At 45.6% G+C, this 17,961-nt stretch overlaps 1 protein-coding gene across 2 annotated transcripts in view; it reads left to right on the top strand.

Moving 5' to 3' along the window:
• LOC139749506 (centrosomal protein of 104 kDa) overlaps positions 1-17,961 on the top strand; it is a 467,215-nt gene that overhangs the window by 147,697 nt on the left and 301,557 nt on the right. The gene's annotated exons all lie outside the window — the stretch shown is intronic.

Genomic DNA, 17,961 nt, shown 5'->3' with positions numbered 1-17,961 from the left:
TGAGTTCCTCGAGTTTGAGATTATATGGTGTGAAGTAGAGCATTTGATAACGTGATTTCTTGGATGATTATGGTATCAGTGCTCGAACAGCGCATGAAGAAGATATTGAAGCCTTCGTGGTTTACATCGCTTGTCGTTATAGTTATGTTTGAGGAGTAGGTTCCCTCTGACCTGAATTTATTATAATGTATTACCTTTTAATTTATTTATAACATTACGATCGCACTTGGTTTAGTATTGCAGTATACGCAATACGTGTTGATAGGCTCTTTTCGTAATTGATGAATGCACGCCAGATATTTTAGAATCATTTGATAAAGTTCCTTATCAAATGTGACCACAAATATCTAATCATATGGTACATTTGGGATTGTATTTCTCCGTTTAGGAAAATCGTTGGTCGGTCGTGAACAGAGAGCAATGATAGTGGTCACGACTCGGAATTGTTATACGTAATAAGTGGTGTGCCTTAGGGATCGTTCTTGCGACCGGTGCTCTTTTTCATATATCACGTGTTTACCAAATGGCGTCCTAGCTACATCTCGTCGTTGTATATCAGCTGACTTATATTTCTTTCTTGTATCTCCCCTGATGATGTGATTATTACACGAAAGTGCACTTGGGAACTTATCGTGTTTCATTTATCCCGTGGACTCGTACGAATGTATATATTTATATATATATATATATATATATATATATATATATATATATATATATATATATATATATATACATATAGATAGATAGATAGATAGATAGATAGATAGATATTCATGACATTGAGAATGGTCTGCATAAGAATATTAAGATTCACTGACGAAACTAATCTGGGAAATACAGTTACCACAGAAATTGACCGTCAAGAGCTCTTCATAGTCAGACTGAAGGACTGGACCCCCTAATGGCAACTGAACTTCGATATTGATAGGTGCAGAAGTTGACGACCGGAAGCAGCAACGTGAAGGCAAGCTGCGGTATGAACTGTGTATGAACTCAGTGTAATAATCTCTGGTGACCTAAAGCGAAGCAAGTTGTGCACTTCAGTATGGGCAGCTGACAGCACACCTGACGTCTTCATGATGGACTGATGACGACACATTTCACAAACTCAGTATAGACAACAGACGACACACCTGACCTCAGTTGAAGACACACCTGACGTCTTTGGTATTGACAGCTGACTACACGCTTGATATCTTCATTATGGACAGCTGACGACACACCTGACATTCTCAGTATGGACAGCTGACGACACACCTGACATCTTCAGTATTGACAGCTGACGACACACCTGACATCTTTAGTACAAACGGCTAAATGACACACGTCAGATGACGAAGCACCTCTCGCCTCCCGTGTTGTATTTTGAACATTCTCAAGATCTTGAATTATGATAAAAACTTAAATATAGTACCACATTTAGCACCTGGTTACCTCTCACAATACACCTGATCTTAATATTTCGCCTTTTTTTTTATAATATTTAACAAGGTTATATCTTGCTAGTTTCTTGCTAAATAGAAAAGATCACAATTGGTAAGACCGAGTGTTGACGATTTTTTTTATTTATTTATTGCTTTTCAGAAGAATGTAGAGTAGTTGTTTGCGGTGAGAAGTTTTGCCGGTATTATTGGAAGGACTTGAAAATGTTGAGGTGTGTGGCAGCGGTGTTTGTGTACTTGGACACCTAGCGGCCTTCCCGGAAACTAATGACGCCGTTTGGTCGGCCAGCCATTCTTCCCCCACAGTTGTTGCCACTGGCTGTTGATTAGTTGCCCGCGAATTCGCACACGACTTCCTAACATTTTCCATCACATTTTTCTTATATATATATATATATATATATATATATATATATATATATATATATATATATATATATATATATATATTCCTATGAGTCCACGGAGAAAATGAAACACGTTAAGTTCCCCTATCTTGATCACGCGCAAAAATGTGATCCTTTCCAATATATATATATATATATATATATATATATATATATATATATATATATATATATATATATGGAAGAGGTCAAGCCTTAGATCTGTCTTCCAGAATGTGTGTTGACTTACGCTACGGGAGCAAGATGCCACATCATACCTAGAATGATAGGTACATTGTTAATCTTCTCCGAGAAACGGCAAAATGAAATCAAACATAGACACGTGTGAAGCAGTACGTGTTAATGATGATGGAAGCAGGATGATTACACCATCTTTGGTAACTCGCTTGAATACGTCTCGGAAGAAAGAAAAAAAAAAGTCCAGGAATGTAGTAGCCAGTGAAGTTGCCTTTGAAATAACACAGCATAAGGCCTACGCTGTGTGACACCGTCCATCACTGAACGCCAGACGCCACACTGACCCTCTGTAACGTGATGGTAAGCTCACGTATTGAGGCTGCCATACACAACGGGTCGCCACGTCATCAAAAGGACCAAGACGAACCTGAAAGACTTGCAGAAAAGAACAGCCAGATTGATCCCGGGACGAACGGACAAGTTATGTACGTAAAGATGAAACGGACTTAAAGGTGCTTACTCCACGGAAGGGAAGGCTACCAGCGGCCTTAATGAAGTGGTTCTAAGAGGTATTACGTCGCTGAGAATTGGATCAAGCTGCTTGCTCGTGTCGTACAATGGCAGGACGATAGTGCGCTTCAAGGAGACCCCAGGCTGTCACCTCCACTCGCTAAGTTATCATTAACGTGAGAGACGTTACCAAAAATCCTCAACTCGTGCAGGCGTTTAGTGGCCAGCAGGCCTTTGTTAACGCTTTATTCTCTCTCTCTCTCTCTCTCTCTCTCTCTCTCTCTCTCTCTCTCTCTCTCTCTCTCTCTCTAAGTTCCGTAAGTAAACATGTCTGTGTTGTCGTCCAGAGTTTGCCGTAGTTTTTCTTACCGAGTTCTGGGGATTAGCTTGTTGCCTTCGTAGATGTGTTGTGTTGTTGTTGATGTTGTACTGGCTGTGTTGCCGTGGTGTTTGTGTTGCCATTATGGCTTGTCTTGGTGGGTGCGTTGCCAGTGTGTTTGGTGTTGTATTGGTTGAGTTTTTATTGTGACTGTTGCCGTTGTGGGTGTGTTGCCATTATGGTTTGGGCGGACTAGTTGTTGAGTTGCCATATTGACTTGTGTTGACAGTGGCTCTCTGTGTGGACATCTGGTCAAAGTGAGACATTAATGGTCGTGTTGTCATATTGGTGTTGCCATACTAATATCATTGCATTTATTGTGGATTTATTAGTTACGTTGTCATATCTGTTCCTTGCTTGTCATGGTATGGTCTTTTCTCTGCCATATTCATATCCCTGTGGTAGTTCACACTTGAAAGTAGTTATGTTGTAAGATTATCTGAGATAATCGTATTACCGAGGTGGCATGATCGTGCCATGCTGGTCGACTTATCTCGGCAAATAGGAGGTGACTTGATCGTTTGGTCTGCCTTATGTAGCTAACATTGTCAGTATGGTCGATTAACGTATGTGTGTTGTTGTTATCGACGTGGCTAAGTTGCCATGCTGCTTAATTTATAGCTAGTTGTGTTGCCATGGAGGGTAATTTTGTATCGCCATAGTAGGTAATTTCCAAGTAGTTACGTCGGCTGGAGTACACGTGTTGCCACAGTGATGGTTGTGAACCGTAGTGGGTCTGATATATTGTGAGGACACGCACCAGAAAACCGCAGTTTATATTTACAGGTAATTTTAGTAGAGAGTGTTACTTCCAGGTTGTGTACACACACTGACGGAGGCAGGAAATTACCAAGTTGGGAAAAAGTGTCTCCTGAAAGTGACTTAACAAAGTTTACCATTAGCACGTTAATGGCCCGAACCTTGAGCCAGAGAACAGAGGAGATGCGCTGCACCAGGAGGGGGAGAGAGGGAGAGTTTGAAATCCCTGGATTTGTATTTATTATAAATAATTTGTTGTTTATTATCAAAGTTAAGGTTTATGTCTCGTTGATGTCTGTAAATGTAGTAATTGCCCCTTATTTACCCTGAGGTTCTGCCCTTGATTTTTTGTCTGTAATCATATGTCATTTGGCTTCTGTTGATGTGTCATAGACTGGCCGGGGGTATAGAAGGCCTTGTGTAGTAATGCCGTCCCTCACTCTGACACGGACCTGCCGGTAGCTAGGCTGGCCCGTGCCTGGTAAACACAGACCTACCGGTAGCTAGGCTGGCCAGTGCCTGGTAAACACAGACCTGCCGGTAGCTAGGCTGGCCCGTGCCTGGTAAACACAGACCTGCCGGCAGTTAGGCTTGCCCGTGCCTGGTAAACACAGACCTGCCGGTAGCTAGGCTTGCCCGTGCCTGGTAAACACAGACCTGCCGGTAGCTAGGCTGGCCCGTGCCTGGTAAACATAGACCTGCCGGTAGCTAGGCTGGCCCGTGCCTGGTAAACACACCTGCCGGTAGCTAGGCTGGCCCGTGCCTGGTAAACACAGACCTGCGGTAGCTAGGCTGGCCCATGCCTGTTAAACACAGACCTGCGGTAGCTAGGCTGGCCCATGCCTGTTAAACACAGACCTGCGGTAGCTAGGCTGGCCTATGCCTGTTAAACACAGACCTGCCGGTAGCTAGGCTGGCCCGTGTCTGGTGAAATCCGGATGGATAGTATATTTGGGTAACGTACTTTTCTCTATATTTTTTCTCATACCACACTGCGCCTCCATTTATTTTTATGCTTTATGTCAACATCGTTTTTGCACGTTAGGATTTATTTGATTATCTATGTGTGATATCTCCTTGTGTGTTCAGTATACCACGTCATTGATACTAGTATTAATAGCTAATAGATGCTACTTATATCAAACATGTAGAATTCATTGTGAAATGGGAACTCTTATCATGTCGTTCAAGGTGTCTTCGTGGCCACAGCTTTAAGTGTGAAATCTATACCTGCACGTAAGGCACCAAGCTCTAAAAAGAACGGAAATCCCCCTAGAGCAGGGGTTTGGAAACTTTGAAGCCACGGAACCTTTTAAAAACGAAACAATAAAATACTGGAACCTTTTGTAAGAGTCTCCAGTATGGTCATATTTTAGCATGTAAAACATTAAAAGGAAAACACACACATTTAGTTTATTACTGACGGTTTTGTAGCTTAGTTATAAAACAAAATATGTTTATTTCGTGAAGTGAAAGACAAGATCATTAAAGATGCATTTGATGACATTTACGTGGTCATAACTCATGAACACGGAGAAAAAACCTAGGAAGACAGATAACCTCGCCGGAAGGAGCAGTGTTTGATCATCAGCTGTGTTGACAGGACATGCTCCTGTTTCTTGCTGTGGCCGCTTGGGGGCAGCACCGATCATATCTTGATACAGTTGCCAATTCACTCTAGAGACAGTTCTCAATCTTAAATCTTCGATATCTCACCTTTCATATAAAGACATGTAGGATACATATATCTGAAAGACCCTCAGCCCAGACTTCCTTCCACGCTGTCAGTCTTTCATTTAAAAGAAGAAATAAGATCGTAGAATCGTGTCACCTTTCTCACCCAGTCTCTCGTGGAACCCCAAACAAGCTTTCACTGAACCCAGTTTGAAAACCCCTGCGCCACACGAGGCAATCCCTTATATTGATAGCTAGATAGATAGATAGATAGATGAGAGAGAGAGAGAGAGAGAGAGAGAGAGAGAGAGAGAGAGAGAGAGAGAGAGAGAGAGAGAGAGAGAGCGCTCATTTCGTTTTATTGACGTTTCAAGATGAGCCTCTTTCAACATCAGAATCTAAAATTGCAAATTCAACGTGCTGAAATGGTGTGGACATATAGAGAGGACGAGTGAGAAGAGACTGACTGTGAGGGGATAAAGTCAGAACTGGAGGGAACATGGAAGATGGGGAGACCAATTTGGAGAAGGAAAGATTAGATTAGAATACGCCTTTGGTTGTCGGGGCCTGCGTCAAAAAGCGTACACCATACATAGTACACACTTGAGTCTTCTCTTCCATTTGAGACCATCCCCTTTCCCTGTCCCCCCCTCTCTTCCTTCCTTCCTCTAACCAACGTATTAAAAGGGAAAATATGCGGCAAGGGGAAACCATGGAGAGGTCTGTAGGGCTTGGCTATGGACGGGCTCTCGGGTTTCGGTGCATTACTCATGACAGCTAGAGTGGATGTGAGCAGATGAGGCCATTCTTCGTCCGTTGCTACCGCGTTCTCTCCGGCTCAGGAAACTGTAGAAATGAAAAAGAATGGCGAGAGATGGGTCATTACTGGTGCTTATGCAACAGGGCCATGAGAAGAAAGATCATGAGAGGCAAATTTTCTGTGAGCAGCCGAGTGAGTGTGTGAGCAGCTTTGATGCAAGAGACTGGGTATTAGTGATGGCTGAGTTAAATGCGGTGGTGGGTAATGTGGCAGTCGTGAGGGAATAATGGAATGGAAATGGTGAATGGATTGTGGAGTTGTGTGCTGAAAAAAGGACTGGTGATTGGGAATACCTGGTTTAAATAGAGGGACATACGCAAGTGTACATACGTGAATAGCAAGAGGGTCATCGGGCATTATTGGAGTACATAGTAACTGATAGGCGTGTAAAAGCAGACTTTTTAATGTAGATGTGTTGAGAAGGGCAGTTAGCGGGATGTGAAGGAGATGGTGAAGATATGTAGAGGTTTTTGGAGAACAGGGAAGAGTATGAATGAAAAGAGAGTGGTGAGAGTAAGAGCTTGGAAAAGGGACCTGTGTAAAAGAAAAAGAAAATACCAGGTGAGAGTAAACGAAGTTAGGGGAGTGAGTGAGGAATGGGAGATATTCAGGGATGCTTTGCTGACATGTGCAAGAGATGTATGTGGTATGCGTTATGTGGGAGGTGGGCAGGTGAGTAAGGGTAGTGAGTGATGGAATGAAGTTGCTTGTGAAAGAGAAAACAAAGGTGTACGGGCAATACGTACAGGGAAAGAGTGCGAATAATTGAGGGTAATATGAAAGTGGCAGGAGGTTAAGTGTTTCGAAAGTGATGGGGATGAAAGAGAGTGCAAATAAGAGTTGGGTTGAGGGAGTTTCAGTTTTCTTTAGGGCGAATATGATTTGGAAGGAGGTCAATGGTGCGAGAAAAACAGAGAGAACAAATAGGAACATAGCTGAAGGGGGCAAATGGGTAAGTGGTAACAGTGGTGAAATGAGATGGAGTGAATATTTTGAAGGATTGTTGAATGTGTTTGATGATACGGTGGCACATATAGGGTGTTTGTGCTGGGGTATTTTGCGAGGTGAGTCATGGAGAGTGTTTTGATGAAGAGAGAAGTGGTGGTGAAAACCTGATATAAGATGAAATGTGGCAAGGCGGCTGGAGTGTATGGTAATGCAGTTGAACTTATGTAACAAAGAGGATGACTGTGTTGCTGATTGGTTAGTTAGGAATTTTCAATATACGCATGGATCATGGTGAGGTGCCTGACGATTAGCAGAATGCATGTATAGTTATAGTTATAGATCTGTTGAGTATATCTGATAAGTCGTACGGTAGGGTAGCGATTGCGAGGTGAAAGCATATGCAGAGCATCAGATTGGGGAAGAACAGTGTGGTTTCAGAAGTGATATAGGATATGTGCATCAGGTGTTTAGAAAATGTGTGTGAAAAGTATTTAAGAGAAACAGAAATATTTGTATGTTGCATTTATGTACCAGAAAAAGCATATGATTGAGTTAGAGATGCCATGTGGAAAGCCTTAAGGATGTATGGTGTTGGAGGAAAGCTGCTAGAAGCAGTGAGAAGTATTTATCAAAGATGTAAGGCATGTGAACAACTGGGAAGAGAGGAGAGTGAGTGGATCCAAGTGAAGATAGGTCTGCGGCAGCGGTGTGCGATGTCTCCATGGCTGTTTAACTCTACGGATGGGTTGATTAGGGAGGTAAATGCAAGAGTCATGGAAAAATGGGCGAGTATGCAGTCTGTTGGATAGTAAGGGAGCTTGGGAAACGAATCACTTGTTGTTCGCTGATGATATAGCGCTGGTGGCTGATTCGAGTGAGAAATTGTAAAATTTGGTGACTGAGTTTGGAAGAGTGTGTGAAAAGAGGAGATTGAGAGCAAATATCAATAAAAGAAAGGTTATTAGGTTTAGTAGGGTTGAAGGTAAGGCTGGAGTGTGAGTGTGAATGTAAAAAAACTGGAGTATGTAAAGTTCTTTTAGATAACTGGAATTGAACATAGCAGCAAGTGGAACCATGGAAGCATGAGGGGACAAGGGTTCTAGGAGCACTGAAAATGTATGGAAAGAGAAGTCGTTGTCACAGAGGGAGAAAATGAATATATTTGAAGATAAGTAGTCCCAGCAAGGTTATATGGATGCGAGGCATGGGCTATAGATGAGGCTGTGTGATGAGTAGTAATAGGGTAAAAGTGAGGTGTGGTAATAAAAAGTATGTGGTTGAGAGAGCTGAAGAGGGTGTACTGAAATGGTTCGGGCATATAGAGAGAATGAGTGAAGAATGGTTGACAAAGAGGATATATGTGTCAGAAGTGGAAGGGAGAAGGAGAACGGGTTGACCAACTTGCAGATATAAGGATGCAGTGAGAAAGGTTTTGAACGATTGGGGCCTGAGCATACAGGAGGATGAAAGGCACGCACAGGATAGAGTGAATTGGAACGATGTAGTATACAGGGGTCGACGTGCTGTCGATGAACAGAACCAGGGCATGTGCAAGCGTCCGAGGTGAACAGGGGAAAGGTTTTAGGCTTGGTTGTGGATAGGGAGCTGTGGTTTCGATGCATTGCAAATATCAGCTAGAGAATGGACGTGAGCGGTTGCAGCCTATCTTTGTCTATTCCTGACGCTACCTCTCTAACGTGAAAATGGGTGTTAAGTATGGAATATATATATATATATATATATATATATATATATATATATATATATATATATATATATATATATATATATGAAAACGTAGCGGATGCAATCGATGGTACTGGACAGACAGGAACACGCGAGGAAATAGAAGCGCATCGCGCCGTTGGGGAGGCTGCCTCCCTCACCCCAGCTGACGTCAACACACGGCCGTCAGCACCACATGTTTGTAGGACTCAGCCCAGGGGTCCTGGACCAGCCCTTGTCCCTCCATCCTGCTTCTGTGTATTCTTTCAGTGTGTGTGTGTATATTTGCTTCTGTAGTTTTGGTGTGTATGTGTCACTGTATTTATATTGTTTGCGCGCGCGCGTGTGTGTGTGTGTGTGTTTATTTTGATATATACATATTTTCATATGTATGTAACTACCTATTTGTACTGTACGGGGGGAGGGGGAGGGAGTTGTACACTCGTGGGACGCCATATTATGACGTTCTCTACTGCCGCCGTCTTACACGGCCCACGTCCTCCTACACCGTGAGGGCACATACATCTTGGTCAGGTCCTCTGGTGCACCACAACAGCTCTGTGATGACGTCGTCTGGTGAGGATTGTAGTTGTCGCACATTGCATCATCCCTGGCTGTGTGTGTGTGTGTGTGTGTGTGGGAGGGGAGAGAGGCTGGCTCTCAAGGCAGATTGTTCCTCTTAGAAGATGAAAACATCACTACGGGAGGTGTGTGGTGGCCAGTTTGCATGCAGGTAGCGTCCCAGCATCGTGGATGGTATGCACACGTCGTGACCAGCCGTCGGGTGCGCGTGATCATGACAGTGTTCCGTCGTGGACGTGTGTACAACGAACGGTATGTCACTGATAGTCAGTCTTTATGTGAGACGTTCATTGCCCTTGAGATATTCAGTCGATCTTGTTATGCCCTTAACCCACCCTCGTGAGGACGACCGTGAGGCCAGGTCGTCATACCCGGGGGTCGTACCGTCGTGTTCGGAGGCGTGGTTGTGTCAGGTAGTGTGGTGTGTGGGCCGCCACCAGCAACAGTAGGACCTGACTAAAGGGAATATGTCTTGTTACCCATTTTTAAATATATATATATATATATATATATATATATATATATATATATATATATATATATATATATATTATTTTTATACTTGATCGTTGTTTTCCGCACTAGCGAGGTAGAGCCAAGAAAAAGACGAAGAAAGACGCATCCACTCATATACATACATATATACGTATACACATCAACATATACATATATACACATGTACATATTCATACTTGCTCGCCCTCATCCATTCGTGGCGCCACCCCGTCCCACAGGAAACAGCAAAGCCATCCCCTGCGTCAGCAAGGTAACGCCCAGAAACAAACATAAAAGAAAAGGCCACATCCGCTCACACTCAGCCTGTAGCTGTCATGTGTAATGCACACATCCCTGGGGGACAGGAGAGAAAGAATACCTCCCACGTATCCCCCATCTCTTGAACTTTCCTGGCTATCACCTGTGTGTGTGTGTGTGTGTGTGTGTGTGTGTGTGTGTGTGTGTGTGTGTGAAAGAAGTTCATAGATAAGGCGGTTCTCTTAAGCCCCATTGGATAAAGGTGCGCGAAGGGAGATTCGCAGAAGCAGAACAGACAGAGAGAGAGAGAGAGAGAGAGAGAGAGAGAGAGAGAGAGAGAGAGAGAGAGAGAGAGAGAGAGAGACTGACCAAAACACAGACAGGAAGGGCAGATAGATGACTAGACAGACATAGAACAGACACAGAAGACACAGTGACGAGCACACTGGCAGAACAGACTGATGATGGCTGGGCAGGCCGACAGACAGAGATACAAGACAACCATTGCCCCAGTTCGGTTCCCGAGGGTTCTGTGCAAGCCAGACAGACAGACAGACAAACAGTCAGTCAGTCAGTCAGTCAGTCAGGGGTGTAACTGTGATTAATGACCCGTGCTCTCCCAGCCGGGCAGAACGAGGGAGTGCTCAGGGAGAGACAGTTTTCTGCTGCCAGGGTGGAGAGAGAGAGAGAGAGAGAGAGAGAGAGAGAGAGAGAGAGAGAGAGAGAGAGACGAGGGAGATTTCTTTTGCCGTCCAGGAAGAGTTAGTGAGCGGTGAAGATGAGAGTTCTACCCCCGGTTATTGAGACCAAGGGAAAGGCAGGAGTGTGTGTGTGTGTGTGTGTGTGTGTGTGTGTGTGTGTGTGTGTGTGTGGATGGTAAGAACTTGCGCTGAGAGGGAGTGTGTGTGTGGTGAGACATGTGTACACTATAATGAAAAAGTATGTGTGTGTGTGTGTGTTTAGAGTGCGTGTGGTGTGGTGTGGTGTGGTAGAGTGCGTCCGGAGAGGCTACATGTGTGGTGGTGGTGAGGAGTGCGTTAGTAGGAAGAGAAAAATAAACTCAGCAGTTCAATCTCAGTGCATAACAGACAACATTAACAGACGTACAGCTCCAGTAGCCATGCTCATAAAAACATAAAGACACAACAGACAGACAGACTTAGAGAAAGACACACAGACATGCAATAAGGCTAACAGTCATGTATGTAGGTGAAGGTAGATCCACACAGACACCGAAGCATACAGACAGGTGTACAGACACGGGTTCACAGACACAGACGGAGACCTGGACACAGACACTTCTGTTGCTCTGTGCCCACAAGTTTTCCACCACTGGCGACCATCAGCCTCAAGAGGTACGACCCTTGAGCACGACGGTACGACCCTTGAGCACGACGGTGCGACCCTTGAGCACGATGGTGCGACCCTTGAGCACGACGGTGCGACCCTTGAGCACGACGGTGCGACCCTTGAGCACGATGGTGCGACCTCAGAGCACGACGGTGCGACCCTTGAGCACGATGGTGCGACCTCAGAGCACGATGGTGCGACCCTTGAGCACGATGGTGCGACCCTTGAGCACGACGGTGCGACCCTTGAGCACGATGGTGCGACCTCAGAGCACGATGGTGCGACCCTTGAGCACGATGGTGCGACCCTTGAGCACGACGGTGCGACCCTTGAGCACGATGGTGCGACCTCAGAGCACGACGGTATGATCCCTGAGCGCGACGGTACGACCCATTAACACGTTTGCGACCTTCGAGCACGACGGCACGACCCTTGGTAATGACTGCGTAACGTTCTTCCATCATACGTAAGGTACCGTCGTACGCAAGGGTCGTACCGCCTTACGTCGGGATGATCACTTTCGTTCTAAAGAAGTTGAGAGTTTGTCCTGGTGTAACTCCCACTTCCTCGTTTTCTTTAGTAGAACTCATTGAGGATATCGGTTTAAGATTTATATTTTCTTGGTCTTTTAAGTTATATGTTATATGGATAATGTTTTTGACACACGGTAAATTTTGATGTTGGTGAATGTAGACTCTGAGAATTTATTGTCCGTAGCGAATTTAGATATGTGGCAAAGTTGTATACTGATGGTTTTAATTTGGTTGTGGTGAAAGAAATTTACCAGTGTATATACCTAATTAAGGTATTATAATATTCAGATAACAGGAAGTTAAGGTATTACCCGTTATCACAGTAGAAGGTTTAGGTAGGTGAGAATATAAGTAAGATTTAGATATAAGGTCATTTATATACCGGTATGTGTGAGTATTAGCAGGCGTAAATTCTGTCAGATATAGAATTGACATATGCAGATGTGACATATATAATTCTTGTCCAGAGTAGATGATAACACGTTCATGTACGAGTCGACACCACTGGTCTACCAGCCAGGCTCCAGGACGCCAGACAGCAAATCCCCACAACTCACACGATACGGGAACCTTGAAAAATGGCAAACCTAAATATGGTCTTACATTCGATTGATTGCCAGCTGTAACGCAGACGCTACGTGTACAGTGTGAGATCAGCGATGATGAGTTGGTGTTGTGGGGTATTGCGGAGAGAGAGAGAGAGAGAGAGAGAGAACCAGAGGTCAGGCTTGACGTGTATAGGGACACACCAGAGGAAACAGGAGGATATGGGGCGTTTAGCAGGAAAGGGGTGCACTGGGGAAGGTTATCGGGGAGCTGGAGAAGACATATGGATGCAGAAGTAAAGGAAGGAGACTCATGGAAGGGTGTTGGATCGTGTGAGGAGGATGAATTAGATGGAATTGGAGAGTTGTGAAGGGAATACGTGGGACTGGAGAGTTGTGAATGGATTACGTGGGACTGGAGAGTTGTGAAGGGAATACGTGGGACTGGAGAGTTGTGAAGGGAATACGTGGGACTGGAGAGTTGTGAAGGGAATACGTGGGACTGGAGAGTTGTGAAGGGAATACGTGGGACTGGAGAGTTGTGAAGGGAATACGTGGGACTGGAGAGTTGTGAAGGGAATACGTGGGACTGGAGAGTTGTGAAGGGAATACGTGGGACTGAAGGGTTGTGAAGAGAATACGTGGGATTGGAGAGTTGTGAAGGGAATACGTGGGACTGGAGAGTTGTGAAGGGAATACGTGGGACTGGAGAGTTGTGAAGGGAATACGTGGGACTGGAGAGTTGTGAAGGGAATACGTGGGACTGAAGGGTTGTGAAGAGAATACGTGGGACTGGAGAGTTGTGAAGGGAATACGTGGGACTGAAGAGATGTGAAGGGAATACGTGGGACTGAAGAGTTGTGAAGGGAATACGTGGGACTGGAGAGTTGTGAAGGGAATACGTGGGACTGGAGAGTTGTGAAGGGAATACGTGGGACTGGAGAGTTGTGAAGGGAATACGTGGGACTGGGGTTGTGAGAGACATATACTGGATTTAAGAGGATCTAGAGACGTTAAGTAGGTCAGAGTGGCGTTTGGAGGGAGAGGGAATGTGACTAAGGAGAGGGAATGATAGAAAGTGATGAGAGAGGCTGGCGAGAAGGTGGACGTATTAGAGGGAGAGGAGGTGAGAGTAAAGAAAGGAAAGTGTGAGATGAGGAAAGGTTACAAGAAAAGGGCGAAGGAGAGCGGAAAGAGAGAGGAAAGAATGGAAGATGGAGAAGGAAGGTAGCAGAGTAAATGAGGGAGAGGGGGAGAATGGAAGAAGGGAGAAGGTATGAGGGAGAGAGGAGAGCAATGATGTGGGAGAGGAGGAAAGGAAGGGAGAGGAGAGAGAAGGTAGAGTGTGGCGTTGAGGGACACACTAGTAACCCGGAGGCGGGAATCAGTACCATGTGTGTGTGTGTGTGTGTGTGTGTGTTGCATAACATGTAGATAAACAGGTTGTGGCAGGCAAAAAGCGCACACACGCGTACCGCATTTCATCCTGAAAGTAATGTATGCAAATGCAGGTGGACTAATTGTTGCTGGTAGCAACCTGGAGCTTGGGCCAGGTCCTGGTATTAGGGACGTTGCACGGCCGCTGTTGTGGAGGCGGGAGTTACCCGGCATAAGACCACAGGGGTACGTGGCAGCTCGGGGCTGGGAGGAAGAGAAGATAGTGGCGGAGGAGGAGGAGGAGGAGGATTAACCCTCATGATAAGAGATAGCCTGAAGTCTCTGGATATACCATAAGACGGGCCGTTCAGTGGAGACCCTGATAGCACGAGGAACTGTAGGAGAGAAGTGCGTCGTGTACGCGATACACAATCCTGCCAAGAGTCTTAACGATCCACAACATGTATACGGTCCTCAAGAACGGAGGGACACTGTGGATGGTACGTGAAGGTGTATGACATGCGCTCCTCAGAGATAACACACTACTGATAATGGGGGGATATCACTTTGCAGGAGACAGTCTGGAGGAATTTAGATTACCGTGCACTTGCAGAGTGATAGGCATACATGTTCTTACGAGTGTACACAGGGACATTTCCCATACCAACGTGACATTGAACGAACTAAGGTGAGAAGGACCGACACACCAGCAGTTACCCGATCTTGGCTTCACACATGATAGCATGGAAAATGAGAATATCATGTACGATACACCAATTGGTGAAGGTGCTCATGTAGTGCATATGTTTCATTATTTGCTACAGAAGGACATTAAAAGAGCAGAGATGAAACCCGACTCAAATAGGAGACACAGTCGTGGAAACTACAGAGAACTCGACAATATATATGGGACCATAAACTGGGAAATGGAATTCAGCAGCCAGGAAACAGGGCATTGTGCTGGAAGGCTGTGTGATATTTACAGTGAAGGAGTAGGAACGTGGGACCTAGAGCCTCTTGGACAAAGGGAAGGTTTAAGAAGGAGGGAAGAACAGTACAGTAAAGATGTTTAAAACCAGAGGAGCTTTCCGACGTACTGACATGAAGATAATGACAGTACTTAGCCAGTCAGCGTTTGTAAGGCATGATAACGATTAAGAAATGAGTATATTGGGATAAGATCGGAGGAACAAAACACTTTAGGAAGAATATTGTAGACATTGCAGAGGATAATCCAAAATATGTCCAGGGATTTGTCAAAAGTGAATCATATCAGTTAAAGCCATCTAAGACAGGGCGCTGGACGACCCACCCCGCGTCGTCCATGTTGTACCATCTTGGAGGGGAAGATGCAGGACCCTTCTCTCTCCCTGTAGCCTCGTACGTGTCGTGCCATCTAGGACAGGACACGGCAGACGACCCTCGCCCCGTCTTCCGTGTCTCAGCTCCCCGGCTAGCCAGGGGAAGCTACGGACGGACGAACATGGAAAGCCATGATATCCATCACTTGTGAACGTGAGGTGAACGTCTGCACGAACAGCCCCCTCCCTCCCTACTGAGTACACCCACACCAACACTGGCTGGGCTTCTGTCTTGTTCACACACACACACACACACACACACACACACACACACACACACACACACACACACACTAACCGATGAAACCTTGACATTCGCAAACACATCGACGACACAAACAAACACACCAATATCACCTTCACAGAGCCACATTACCTTCACAGACGCGCCAGACAGACACACGCCATACCTGCTGACAGCATCACAGACGAACGAATAGACAAAACGAAAGATATGTACAAGATCGGTCGTCACCAGCTGGGAGTACGAGCAATGCGTAGAAACGTGAGGTGAATGATAACACACAAGACAACAATATTACCAACAGAATGGGAATACGGAAGCGACAAACGACAAAAGAAGAAGTTAACAGCGAGATAAGATAATGACAAGACAACAGCAAGACACAAGACCTTACCAAGACAAGATGATAACAAGACACGAGACCTTACCAAGACAAGATAGTAACAAGACACGAGACTTTACCAAGACAAGATCATAACAAGACACGAGACCTTACCAAGACAAGATAGTAACAAGACACGAGACTTTAGCAAGACAAGATCATAACAAGACACAAGACCTTCCCAAGACAAGATGATAAGAAGACACAAGACCTTACCAAGACAAGATGATAACAAGATACAAGACATTACCGAGACAACAGCCAGACAGAATAACTGTATGACTGCACAGGGCAGGAAGACCCAAGGTGACGCTCCCTGGTTGTGTGTGTGTGTGTGTGTGTGACGGGACGAGTGGACAGGTGGGCTTGACAGCTGCTGTCCTGGTGCACGTTGACACCTGTCAATACTGTGACAAGACATAAAAGACCTGTAGCACTGGACGCTTCTCATATGAGTCTGGGGGGCTGTCAAGAAGATATGACACGTGAGGAAGGAACGCAGTATCTTGACAGCTCCGCTGTTGGGCCACAGCCTGTCAGGTGTCAAACCAGCCATACAAGGAGGTGGGGAGGCTTGACAGCTCACATGGTGGGTCTCAGCCTCTCAGGAGGTATCAGGCCAGCCATATAAGAAGCAGGAGGCTTGACAGCGAACATGGTGGGACTTACCCCGTCAAGAGGGTGTCAAGCCAGCCATGTAAGGAGTAGGAGGGTTTGGCAGCCGCTCTCGTGGGTCTCATCCTGTCAAGAGGGTGTCAGGCCGACCGGAGCGTCACTGTCAATAATCTTACCACTCATGTCCGCCACACACTTCCTGTTGTGTGTTCCTCTGCTTCTGTCTTCCTCTTGCTGTACCCATCTTCTGTCTCCCTCTTGCTGTACCCATCTTCTGTCTCCCTCTTGCTGTACCCATCTTCTGTCTCCCTCTTGCTGTACCCATCTTCTGTCTTCCTCTTGCTGTACTACCCATCTTCTGTTTCCCTCTTGCTGTACCCATCTTCTGTCTTCCTCTTGCTGTACCCATCTTCTGTCTTCCTCTTGCTGTACTCATCTTCTGTCTTCCTTTTGTATTGTTCGTCTTCATTTCCCCTTTATTCTCGTGTTTCCCTTTTGTCTTCTTCTTTACCTGCTTGGGTGTATATTTCTTCCTTCATTCCTTTTCCTCCATCTTTCTTATGATAATTTTTTCCCTCGCTCCTGCTGTGATTATCTACACTAGTATACCTCCTCCTCCTCCTCCTCCTCATACTCATAATTTCGGTCTTCCCCCTCCGCTCGCTCCTCTTGGTCGTCTCCTACCCGTCCCCTAATCTTCCCCTGCTCTCCTCCTCCTGGTTCTCACTTGCCCTTCTCCTCCTGCTGGTGGTCCCCTACCGTTCTGGTTCACCCCTGCCCTCCTCCTGGTCATACTCTGCCCTTGTCAGCCCCAGGACAGGGGTGGCTCCATCAGTCCGTGCCGCCCCAACACCTGGCCTCTCTCCCTCTGTTTATACTCGAATTTGCGTATTGCTTGCGCGAACGGCCATGTACGTAAACATTCACTCTGGCCATACACGTACACACTCACTATGGCCATGTACATACACGTTCATTATGGCCATATACGTACACACTGTGACCATGCACGTACAGACATCTTACGTACATACACGTGCAATATTACGTACATACAGCCTTACACTCATTATGAGCTGTATACGCGCATGATGACAATAAACTATAGCGTATATTGATGTATCATCTCTCACCTGCGTACGCCAAAGCACTCACACATCAGTATACGCTGTCCACATGTATGGACCAGCACACCTTACTACGCCACCGTCACCTCCTGCGACACGAGATCCCTCTTTCCCCAGGTGCATTACAGTACCACAACCGCATCGTACTCATACGGGTTGGTACAGACTGCAGCGTTACCTGCCCCATCCCATCCATTGTGAAAAGACTGAACATAGACTGTATATTATCCTCCATGTTCTTTTGTGAA

Source organism: Panulirus ornatus, chromosome 7 (genome assembly GCF_036320965.1).
Source record: "Panulirus ornatus isolate Po-2019 chromosome 7, ASM3632096v1, whole genome shotgun sequence".
Taxonomy (NCBI): Eukaryota; Metazoa; Arthropoda; class Malacostraca; order Decapoda; family Palinuridae; genus Panulirus; species Panulirus ornatus.
Note: the sequence above shows the minus strand (reverse complement) of the source record. Positions and strands in the feature narration are given on the sequence as shown.